The sequence below is a fragment of the Jaculus jaculus genome, chromosome 8, assembly GCF_020740685.1.
Source record: "Jaculus jaculus isolate mJacJac1 chromosome 8, mJacJac1.mat.Y.cur, whole genome shotgun sequence".
Classification (NCBI taxonomy): domain Eukaryota; kingdom Metazoa; phylum Chordata; class Mammalia; order Rodentia; family Dipodidae; genus Jaculus; species Jaculus jaculus.
In genome coordinates this window covers 109,613,355-109,624,676 of record NC_059109.1, presented here as the reverse complement: position 1 = coordinate 109,624,676, position 11,322 = coordinate 109,613,355, and the positions used below count along the sequence as shown (strand labels likewise).

The 11,322-nt window shown below is 45.2% G+C and overlaps 1 pseudogene; it reads right to left on the bottom strand.

The window, feature by feature from the left end:
* Window positions 1-1,362: 1,362 nt before the first annotated feature.
* Window positions 1,363-2,161, bottom strand: LOC101596759 (annotated as a pseudogene).
* Window positions 2,162-11,322: the final 9,161 nt, after the last annotated feature.

Below are 11,322 nucleotides of genomic sequence, written 5' to 3'. Positions count from 1 at the left end.
TGTTCCTGGTCAACCATCACCCTTCTGTCTGTCTGTCCATTATTCTTCCATGTGTTCTCCATCCAGCCACCATTCACCACCACTAATTTGCATCTCTTATGCAAATAATTTTCTCCTCATCCACCCATTCTTCATGCATGTACCATTTATCTTGCTCTATTTTGGTTTTTTAAACCTTTCTTCTTTTAAAATATTTTATTTATTTATTTATTTGAGAGAGAAAGAGGCAGATAGAGAATGGACACTCAGGGCCTCCAGCCACTGCAAATGAACTCCAGATGCATGCGCCCCCTTGTGCATCTGGGTTACGTGGGTCCTGGGGAGTTGAACCTGGGTACTTTGGCTTTGCAGGCAAATGGCTTAAAGGCTAAGCAATCTTTTCAGCACTATTTTGTTTTTTTTAAGGTAAAGTCTCACTCTAGCCTAGGCTGACCTGAATTCCCTATGTAGTCTCAGGGTGGCCTTGAACTCAGTGATCCTCCTACCTCTGCCTCCTGAGTGCTGGGATTAAAGACGTGCACCACCATGCCCAGCTTTAATTTTTGTTTATTTTTTTTTATTTGAGAGTGACAGACAGACAGAAAAAGAAGGAGAGAGAGAGAGAGAAAGAGAGAGAGAGAGAGAGAGAGAATGGGTGCACCAGGGCCTCCAGCCACTGCAAACGAACTCTAGACAAACTCCAGATCCATGTACCACCTTGTGCATCTGGCTTATGTGGCTACTGGGGAATCAAGCCTCTAACTGAGGTCCTTAGGCTTCACAGGCAAGCACTTAACCACTAAGCCATCTCTCCAGCCCCTATTCATCTCTCTTTTCTTTTTTTCACAGAGCCCACTCTACTTTATTTACATCACTCAGGCTGTCTGTACAAGAGGCTGGCCAATATTATTAAACAAAAGTGATAGTCACCTTTTTGCTTTCCTTCCTCACTCCACCAGGCTATGTACTCCACCTTTGAGCAGCCATGCCCAAAAAGGGAAGTGCAAAATTAAAAATACAACAGTGTAGAAGAAAATAAATGGAGAGTGAAATAGACAAAAAAAATCAGGGAAAGGAGTGCTATATTTACACTATGGTTTATAGACAACTATCCCATTACATTCCCTGGCCCTGAAAGTGAAGGGTGGCAGGTCCAAGGGACAAGAGATTGTGTCTACAGACCCAGACAGCTTTTGGATCAGCCACTCAATTGTAATAGGTCCAATTTCAAGTCCAAGGAGCAGGAAATTAGAAGACATTTCCAAGTGAGTCTCCTTTGGGAATTCCGGCCTTGAAGAGAGGACATTATGGTGACTGAGGAATAGGCTGAGGACCCTGAGGCTCAGTTCCCAAGTCATGTCAGAGTTCCAACCAAGGATGATGTCAAGGCTCTCCAGACTTGGGAAGACCCCCTAACCGCCGGGCCTCTGGCGGCAGTTCCTTGCATTTCTGGCAATAAAAGAAATCAGGGACGTTGGTCTTCTTAATCTTAGCACAGGAGGGATGGATCCACGTCCCACACAGGCTGCACTCAATCATGGGCCGCCCAGCAAAGGGCTTTCTGCAGTAACATGTGATCAGATCCAATGAGTCATCACCTGATTCTACCATGATGTCCTCACCCATGACCCGCATCTCGCCTTCACTGGAGCTGACATCTCCGTCCTGGCTTGTTTCTGTGCTGCCCACCTCGTTGCCTTCACGGTCAGTGGGAGGAGGTCCTTCGGGATGCAGTGTGGCAGTGGCCTAGGGGCCTCAGGGGGTGCCGGGAGCACGGGGACTGGGGCTTCACCCACCACTGCTGCCGTCTCTTCTTCCCCGTCCTCCTCCTCTTCAGAGTCTGTATCACCGGGGGGTGCTCGGGGAGGGCGGGCAGGTGGGAGTCTATCCCCCCCAGCTCTGCTTTTTGCAACTTCTGTTTCTTGCTCTTCTTGATTGGAGACTTCTTTTCCGCATCCCCAGGAGCTGGCCGAGGCCTCCGAAGCACGCCAAAACCAGCAACTTTCGGTGCTTTGGCTCCTTCTTTCGAGGCTGGGAGAGGTCTCCCTGGGACAGCGGCACTGGAGTGGGAGCAGCTGGGCCCGGGAGGGATGTGTCAGGGGCGTGGGGGACAGTGGAGACGCCGCTTTGTCCCATCCCAATCAAAGAGAGAGTCCTTGAGCTCCATCTTCCCAAGCAAGGCGGCACTGTCAGGGGCCTGCAGCCGAGAAAAAGTGGACCTTGGGGGTCCTGGCTGGGTAGGACCTGCTTGGGCTGCCCTTCTCTTTGATGATTTTGCTTTTTTGTTTTTTTCCGAGGTAGGGTCTCACTCTAGCTCAGGCTGACCTGGAATTCACTATGGAGTCTCAGGGTGGCCCCGAACTCACGGCGATCCTCCTACCTCTGCCTTCCGAGTGCTGGGATTAAAGGCCTGTGCCACCACGCCCAGCTCCCTATTCAACTCTTTTAGAGACATTGGCCTGGAGCTCACCAAATAGGCTAGACTGGCTGGTCAGCCAGCTCCAGGGGTCCTCCTGTCTTGGCCTTTTCAGCACTGGAATATCTGGTGTTTGCCACATGCTGGGCATATTTACATGGTTACTTTAAGTCCTCATGCTTGCCAGGAAAGCAATTTACAGACTAAGCTCTCTGGTTACACTATGCCATCAGTCATGAAGCAGAGAAAGGGGAGTTCTTGTATTCAGTCTGTTTTCTCCTTTTTAAAAATTCAGTCCAGGACTCCAGCTCATGTAATGTTTTCACCTACATTCAGAATGAATCCTCCTAAGTTAAACCTCTTTGGAAGTGTGCTCACAGATGCATCCAGAAGTATGTCTCCTGGGTGATTCTAAATTCAGTGAAGTTGGCTGCAAAGATTAACCCTTGCACCTAAGAAGAAAAGTGGCATTTAAGTATTTCTCTCCTCTCCCAGTCTCCCTAACCCTTCCCCAAAGCAACTCTTTTGTTGTTATTGTTGTTTTTAAAATATTTATTTATTTGGCAGAGAGACAGAGAGACCAGAAAGAGAGAGAGAGAGGCAGATAGAGAGAGAGAGCAAATGGGTGTGCCAAGGCCTCTAGCCACTGGAAATAAACTCCAGATGCATGTGCCACCTTGTGCAGCTGGCTTTTGAAGGTACTGCATAACCAAACTTAGGTCCTAAGGCTTCACAGTCAAGTGCCTTAACCACTAAGCCATCTCTCCAGCCCTGTTGTTGTTGTTTTTTTTTAATTTTTTTTTAAATCAACTTGCAAATAGAGAGAGAGAGAGAGAGAAAAGGAGGGAGGGAGAGGGAGAATGGGCACACCAGGATCTCTAGTCACTGCAAAAGAACTCCAGATAGAATGCATATGCCACTTTGTGCATCCGGCTTCAAGTGGGTCCTGTGGGAATTGAGCCCAGGTCTTTAGGCTTTGCAGGCAAGTGCCTTAACCACTGAGCAATCTCTCCAGCTCTGTAGTTGCTTTTTAAAATTTATTTTCCAGGAGGGAGGGAGGGAGGGAGGGAGGGACAGAGAATGAGTGCACCAGGGCCTCTAGCCACTGCAAAGTCCAGACCCATGCACCACCTTGTGCGGCTGGCTTTACATGGCTACTGGAGAATTGAATCCTAGTTCTTAGGCTTTGCAGGCAAGTGTCTTAACTGCTAGGCCATCTCTCCAATCCCAAGTAGGATTTTAATGTAAATCATATGACAACATGTCCTCCACAGGCTGTTTGGGTATGCTAATCATGGAGTATAAGGACAAGTGGGGAAGGATGAACAGAGTGGAAAGAGGAGACTCATGTGATTCAGGCACAATCACGTACTTTCTAAAATGTGTGCCTCAGCATACTGGAGATGCCTCTGTATGTCTAGACTCAGAAACAGCTCCTGGCACATGGTAAGAAACAGATTGTTCTTGTCCAATTATACTGCAAAGAAAATGACTGGTCAGGGGCTGGAGAGATGGCTCACTGACTAAGACATTTGCCTGCAAAGCCTAATAACCTGGCTTCAGTTTCCCAGACCCATGTAAGGCCCGATGCAGAAAATGACTGCTTAGAATATAGCAGAGTAAAAGGCTATATTGTGACACCATAAAAGGTATTAGCCTGAAGAAGGTAGAATTTTATTTTATTTTATTTTTTTAGGGCTGGGTATAAATAACCCAGAACTAACTTGTTGGTATGAGGTCCTGGACTATTTCCTTTTTGCATCTTTGCAACCCACATGGTGACCAGGTCCTTCTCCCCACCACATCTGCTCCACAGCTTCAGGGCAAGAGGAGAGAAAGGGCAGCCATGGGCTGGAGAGATGGCTTAGCGGTTAAGGTGCTCACCTGTGAAGCCCAAGGACCCAGGTTTGATTCTCTAAACCCACGTAAGCCAGATGCACAAGGCAGTGCACGCATCTGGAGTTTGTTTGCAGTGGCTGGAGGCCCCGGCAGGCCTATTCTCTCTGTGTGTCTCTCTCTTTCTGTCTTGAATAAAAATAAATAAATAAGTAAGCATTTTTAAAAAGGATAGCCATGGGCTGGAGAGATGGTTTAGAGGTTAAGCGCTTGCCTGTGAAGCCTAAGGATCCCGGTTCAAGGCTCGATTCCCCAGGATCCACGTTAGCCAGATGCACAAGGGGGTGCATGCATCTGGAGTTCGTTTGCAGTGGCTGGAAGCCCTGGCGTGCCCATCCATTCTCTCTCTATCTCTATCTGCTTCTTTCTCTCTGTCGCTCTCAAATAAATAAAAATAAACAAATAAAATTAAATTTAAAAAAAAAGGATAGCCATGACTTAGAGGTTTGTATACCATAGATCAGAGTTTGGTCATGGCTCTATCTAGTTGCAAAGGGACAAACATGTAGTCTCCATTTTGTGTGGCTAATTTTCTAGCTCAAGGTCAGAGGTTTTATTTCTGGAAGAGAAGGGACACTGCACAGGAAGAATAGGTTGCTAGGATTTATGGCACAGGTAGGAAGCTTATTGGGTGTCCAAATTCTCTACTGTGTGAGGACACCTTGAGACATTATCTCTCCCATTAGACTGCTGCTCTCTGAGGACAGGGGATTACAAGGACCACCCTCATGTCTTTGGAAACTTTTGGTTCAGACTCTGGGAAGACTTCTTTGACCCTAGACAGAGATTTGAGGAGTCGATGGAACCACAGCAAGTGTTAGAGGCTTCTTGCCTGGTGGTAACCAGAGCAGGAAAGGCCAAAAGTCAGGCTTGGGGTCTGGGATGGGAAACAGGAAAGTGGCCTGCAAGGAGGCTGGATTGGGTGAAGGGGCATGGGAAAGCATGGAAGGGGGATACAGGCAAGCAGGTGTGGCGGGGAGCGGGCCGAGCTTGCTGAAATTCAGTACTGTGTTCACCAGCTTCCGAAGCGTCTTGGCTCTGTGATCACAGAGGTGACAGTGGATGGGGCCAAAGGTGGGAAGCGGTGGGAAGGTACCTGTAGACCACCAGCAGCCCACTCCTGTCAGAGCGCCGTCACTGGATTCCTTCTCCCACTCCGTTCCTCCCTCCCTCCCTCTCTTCCTTCCTTCTTCCTTTTCTTCATTATTTAGTCTCTCTCCTCTCTCCCTCTTTTGTTTTTCAAGGTAAGATCTCGCTCTAGCCCAGGCTGATGTGAAATTCACTATATAGTCTCAGGCTGGACTCAAAACCCACAGTGATCTTCCTACCTCGGCCTTCCAAATACTGGGATGAAAGAATGTACCACCATGCTTAGCAGTCTCTTCCTCTCTTGATGTAGACGCACATTTACATGCATACATATGTATATATACATACAAAAGTATATGTGTGTACATATATATAAATATGTATATATGTGTGTGTATGTATACATATGTATTCCTATTGCATGTTAAAAGGCTGTGTTGTCACTGGGGACCACACCAGGGAGTAAGCCAGAGAAGATCCTTGCTTTCCTGGAGCTATGAGGAAGGGGGACAGATAGAGAGACAGATATTACACACAGATGGTATGTGAGTGAATGTTCAGGGTGCTGTGAGAACACATCCATCATTTATTCTAGCACTTACTAAGCAAATGTTTAACGAGAGATTTTATGTTAGAAGACAATGTTTACAAAAGCATAAAATCCCATCTCTCCTCTAAATATAAAACAAACATAGTTCAAAGATTGTGTTGATCTCAAAGATTGTATTTAACTGGGCTGAGGAAAGAGCTCAGCGGTGGAGTACTCCTGCTGCCCAGAGGGTATAAGGCCCTAGGTTCAAACCTCACCACCACTAAAAACAGAGACAGGATTTACCTCATGAGGAAATTGGTGAGGGGTTCAAAGGAGAATCAAAGAGAAGACATATATATACATAGGGAATGAAGGTTGCTGAAAGTAGTTTGCTAAAGATGGAAAACTTTTTTCTTCCATGAAAACAGGTGAATTAGTTGTCTTTCAAACTTAAAATTGATTTGCAGCAGGAGACATGGCTCAGTGGTTGAGTACTTCCTGTGCAAACACCAGGGCTTGGGGAGGCCTAAGAGGTGGCTAGAGTTTGATCCCAGGGACCACCTACGCAGGTGGGCGTGGCTAAGCATATCCGAGGAGGAGGGCCGAGACCAGAGAATCTCCAGGGCTCATGAAAAAAACAACCAAAAAGGCAAGCTCCAGGATAAGTAAGAGACTCTTGTTCAAGTAAGGGAGCGGAGCAATGATGGGGCCCATTTGAGATTCCCTCTGGCCACCACAGGCTAGTGTATGCCACTGCAGGTGACCACACAGGATATCATGGGTGCGCATGCCATACCCCTCACACCCTTGCAAAAACATTCATCTGTCATTCTAGGACAAAAATGATTTATTTATTTATTTTGCCTTTATTTATTTTTATTTTTTATTTATTTATTTATTTATTTTTAAATTTTAATTAGCATTTTCCATGATTATAAAAAAATAACCCATGGTAATTCCCTCCCTCCCCCACCCCCACACTTTCCCCTTTGAAATTCCATTCTCCATCATATTACCTCCCCATCTCAATCATTGTACTTACATATATACAATATCAACCTATAAAAATGATTTATATTCTTTGTGTTATTATCCCTCTTTAGGTCGGGAGAGATGGCTTAGCAGTTAAGGCACTTGCCTGTGAAGCCTAAAGATCTGAGTTCAGTTCCCCAGTACCCACGTAAGTCAGAAGCACAAAGTGATGCATGAGTCTGGAGTTCGTTTGCAGTGGCTAGAGGCCCTGGCACACCCATTTTTTCTCTCTCTCTCTGCTTTTCTCTCTCTCTCTCAAATATTTTTATATTTTATTTGTGGAAACCAACTGCCCTCCTATTGGACTGGAGGCCCGCTCCATAGTGGGGAATACATCCCTGATACTGAAAACTTAAAACAGGGGCAGTCATGAGCCCCAGGGGTGTAACGTCTGCTGATGTCTGGATAAATGTATATACTATACTTATCAAACTGCCCAGTAAACACTTCTCTTAATATTTATACCCTTATATAAATGCTACTCTCACTTTTGGTAGAGAATCTTTTCTTTTTAGATGGCAGTGACCTTGGGATGACTCAGAAGGTATCATAGTGCTGGAAAGAAGTGACTGGAGTACTGAGTAACATCTCGATCACACCTTCCAAGGCTCAGGGTCTAATGTGGAAGAGGTGGTGGAAAGAATATAAGAGCCAAAGGAAGGGTAGGACTCCTTACAACATGCTCCCTCCAGACATAAAATGGCCTGCATATCCATGACCTCACAGTGCCTGACACTACCTACACAAGACCATCATAAGAGGAGGAAAAGATCATGACATCAAAATAAAAGAGAGACTGATTGAGAGGGGGAGGGGATATGATGGACAATGGAATTCCAAAGGGGAAAGTCGGGGGGGGGGAGGGAGGGTCTTACCATGGGATATTTTTTATAATCATGGAAAATGTTAATAAAACTTGAGAAAAAAAAAAAGAATAAAAACAACCAACCAGCCAACAAAAAACATTTATTAGAGAATGAATGTGAATGGGCACACCAGGGTCTCTAGCCACTGCAAATGAACCCCAGATGCATGCACCCCCTTGTGCATCTGGTTTATGTGGGTCTTGGGGAATCAAACTGAAATCAAGCAGGTCCTTTGTCCTTGCAGGCAAACACCTTAACTGCTAAACCATTTCTCTAGCCCGACATAAGTAATCTTTAGGGGGCTGTTCCCCTCACTCCCTCTTCCTCTCCCTACTCTCTTGGTCTTTCACACTTTTTCCTTTCAATGAGTCAAACACGTGCTGCTAGGTACTGATGAGATGCAAACCAGACAGACATCATCTCCCTCTCAAGGAGAAGGCATAATGTTCACTTATGTTCCAATAATGGGTGGAGAGCTGAGAATTTTGGGAAAACAAACTATGTCTTTACCATTCTTTATCTTATAGTCACATTTTTATTTATTTATTTGAGGTAGGGTCTCACTCTAGCCCAGGCTGACCTGGAATTCACTATGTAGTCTCAGGGTGGCCTTGAACTTATGGTGATCCACCTACCTCTGCCTCCCAAGTGCTGGGATTAAAAGCGTGTGCCACCATGTCTGGCTCACATGTGACACTTCGTATATCTGTCTTTATATGGGTAATGGGGAATCAAACCTAGGCTGTCAGGCTTTGCAAGCAAGTGCCTTTAACTGCTGAGCCATCTCTTCAGCTTGTTCCTTCCTTTCTCTCTGTGTGCATGTCTCTTTCTTTAGAGGCAGGGTCTCAGTAACCCTGGTGGTCTTCTGGCATCAGCTGTGCAAGTGCACACTACCATGTCTGATTCCTATTGGTAATTTTTTTTTTTTTTTTTTGGCTTTTTCAAAGCAGAGTCTGACTCTAGCCCAGGCTGACCTGGAATTCACTGTGTAGTCTCAGGCTGGCCTCAAATTCATAGCAATCCTCCTACCTCTGTCTCCCAAGTGTTGCGATTAAAGGTGTGCGCCACCATGCTCTGCTAAAAACTATTTTTATTTCTTTCTTTGAGAGAGAAAGATGGTATGGGAGTGGGGAAGAATGGGTATACCAGGGCCTTCAACCACTGCAAACAAATTCCAGATGCGTGCACCACCTTATGCATCTGGCTTACCCAGGTACTGGGGAATTGAACCTGGGTCCTTTGCAGGCAAGAGCCTTAACTGCTAAGCCATCTCTCCAGCCCAGTTGTTGTTTTTGAGACAAGGTCTCATGTAGCTCAGGCTGATCTTGTACAGCCAAGGATGGCCTTGAACATGTGATCCTTCTTCCTCAGCCTCTTGAGTGCTGGGATTACAGGCATGTATCACACTTGTCCTTTCAGGTAAGTTTTTGTATGTTTCCTAAATATTTTGTGTCTGAATTTCCTTTAAGAATTCTTTTTCTCTCTCACACACACACACTTACAGATGGTAGTAAGAAACATGAGTAGTGATCTGGATGTGATGACTCACATTTATAATCCAGAATTTCCAGAGGCTGAGGTAAGAGGATAGCCATGAGTTTGAGGCCTGCCTGGGCTACAGAGAGAGTTCTAGTTCAGCTTGGACTAGAGTGAGACCTACCTAAACAACAACAAAAAACCAAAGCGGTAGGAATAGTGGAGGTGGTAGGGATTGTGTGAGCTAAGCTTTGCTTTGGGTAAACAGTCTGTAGTGTTAGTGAGTCACTCAGACTTTGGGTAGTATCTTATCTGTAAAGCTCTCAGCCCTGTCAGTCACCCAGTGGGAAAATAGTCACAGAACAGATGTAAACAGACAGGCACGATGGTTGCTGTGGTTTTGATGGGGTTCAGATGTCCCCCATGTCCATGTGATTGGAGGCTGTGTCCCCAGAGTGGTGGAGCTGAGGGGTGCTGTGGAACTTAGGAGCAGTATCTAGTGGGAGATTCTGGGGTCTTTGGAGGGTCTACCTTCTGATGGGATTCAGGTATTTCTTATGTGGCTCTGAGCTCTCTCAATAGGACTGCTATAAAAGTAGCAAGTCTGGTCCCCTCCCTCTCTCTCTATTACTTACTCCAACATGCCATTGCTGTTCACTATTCCATTATTTTATTTATTTATTTATTTTTAAAGTTTTATTAACATTTTCCATGATTATAAAAAAAAATCCCATGGTAATTCCCTCCCCCCACTTTCCCCTTTGAAATTATTTATTTTTATAAGAATATAATATATAATAATACTTATTATTAGACCTGAGCATACACCCTTGAGCTTCCCAAATTATGATATAAACAGGGCTGGAGGGATGGCTTAGCGGTTAAGTGCTTGCCTGTGAAGCCTAAGGACCCCGGTTCGAAGCTCGGTTTCCCAGGTCCCACGTTAGCCAGATGCACAAGGGGGCGCACGCGTCTGAAGTTCGTTTGCAGAGACTGGAAGCCCTGGCGCGGTCTCTTGCACTGCAAATGAACTCCAGACACATGAACCACTTTGTACATCTGGCTTTACATGGGTACTGAGGAATTGAACCTGGACCAGCAAGCTTTGCCAGCAAGAACCTTTAACCATTGAGCTATCTCCCCAGCCCCTTTTCTAAATAAACCCTGGAAGTTGTTTTGTTATAGTTATTTTGTTATATATAGGATGATTAGCACAATTTTAATAACACTTTATATTTTATATATATTTATTTCTTATTACACAGAGAGAGAATGAGAATAGGTACTCCAGAGCCTCCTGTCCCTACAGACAACTCCAGACACAAGTGCCACCCTGTACATCTGGTTTACGTGTGTTCTGGGAGGTGAACCTGGGTCCTTAGGCTTCACAGGCAAGCCCCCTAACAACTAAGCCATCTCTCTAGCACTCTACCAAGAAACCATTATTTATAAAAACAGGGGGTGGGCCAGATTTGGACCATAGGCTCTATTTAAAAAATATATTTTAGGGGCGCCCATCCTCCCTGTCTCCCTCTACCTGTCTTTCTCTCTATGTCTGTCGCTTTCAAATAAATAAATAAAAAATGAACAAAAAAAATTAAAAAATATATATATATATTATTTATTTGAGACAGGGGAAGAGGGAGAGAAAGGAAGAGAGAGAATGGGCACACCAGAACCTCTAGCCACTGTAAATGAACTCCAGACACATGTGTCACCATGTGCATCTGGCTTATGTGGGATCTGGAGAATTGAACCTGGGTCCTTAGACTTGACAGGCAAGTGCCTTATACATAGCCATTTCTCCAGTCCCTGATCCCTATTTTTTAAAATACTTTTATTTACTTATTTGAAGGAGAGAGAAAGAAAGATGGAGAGAGAGAGAGAGAGAGAGAGAGAGAGAGAGAGAATGGATGCACCAGGGCCTTCAGCCATTGCAAAGGAACTCCAGATGAATGTGTTACCATGTGCATTTGGTTTACATGGGCACTGGGGAATGAAACCTGGGTCCTTTGGCTTTTTAGCAAGTGCCTTAA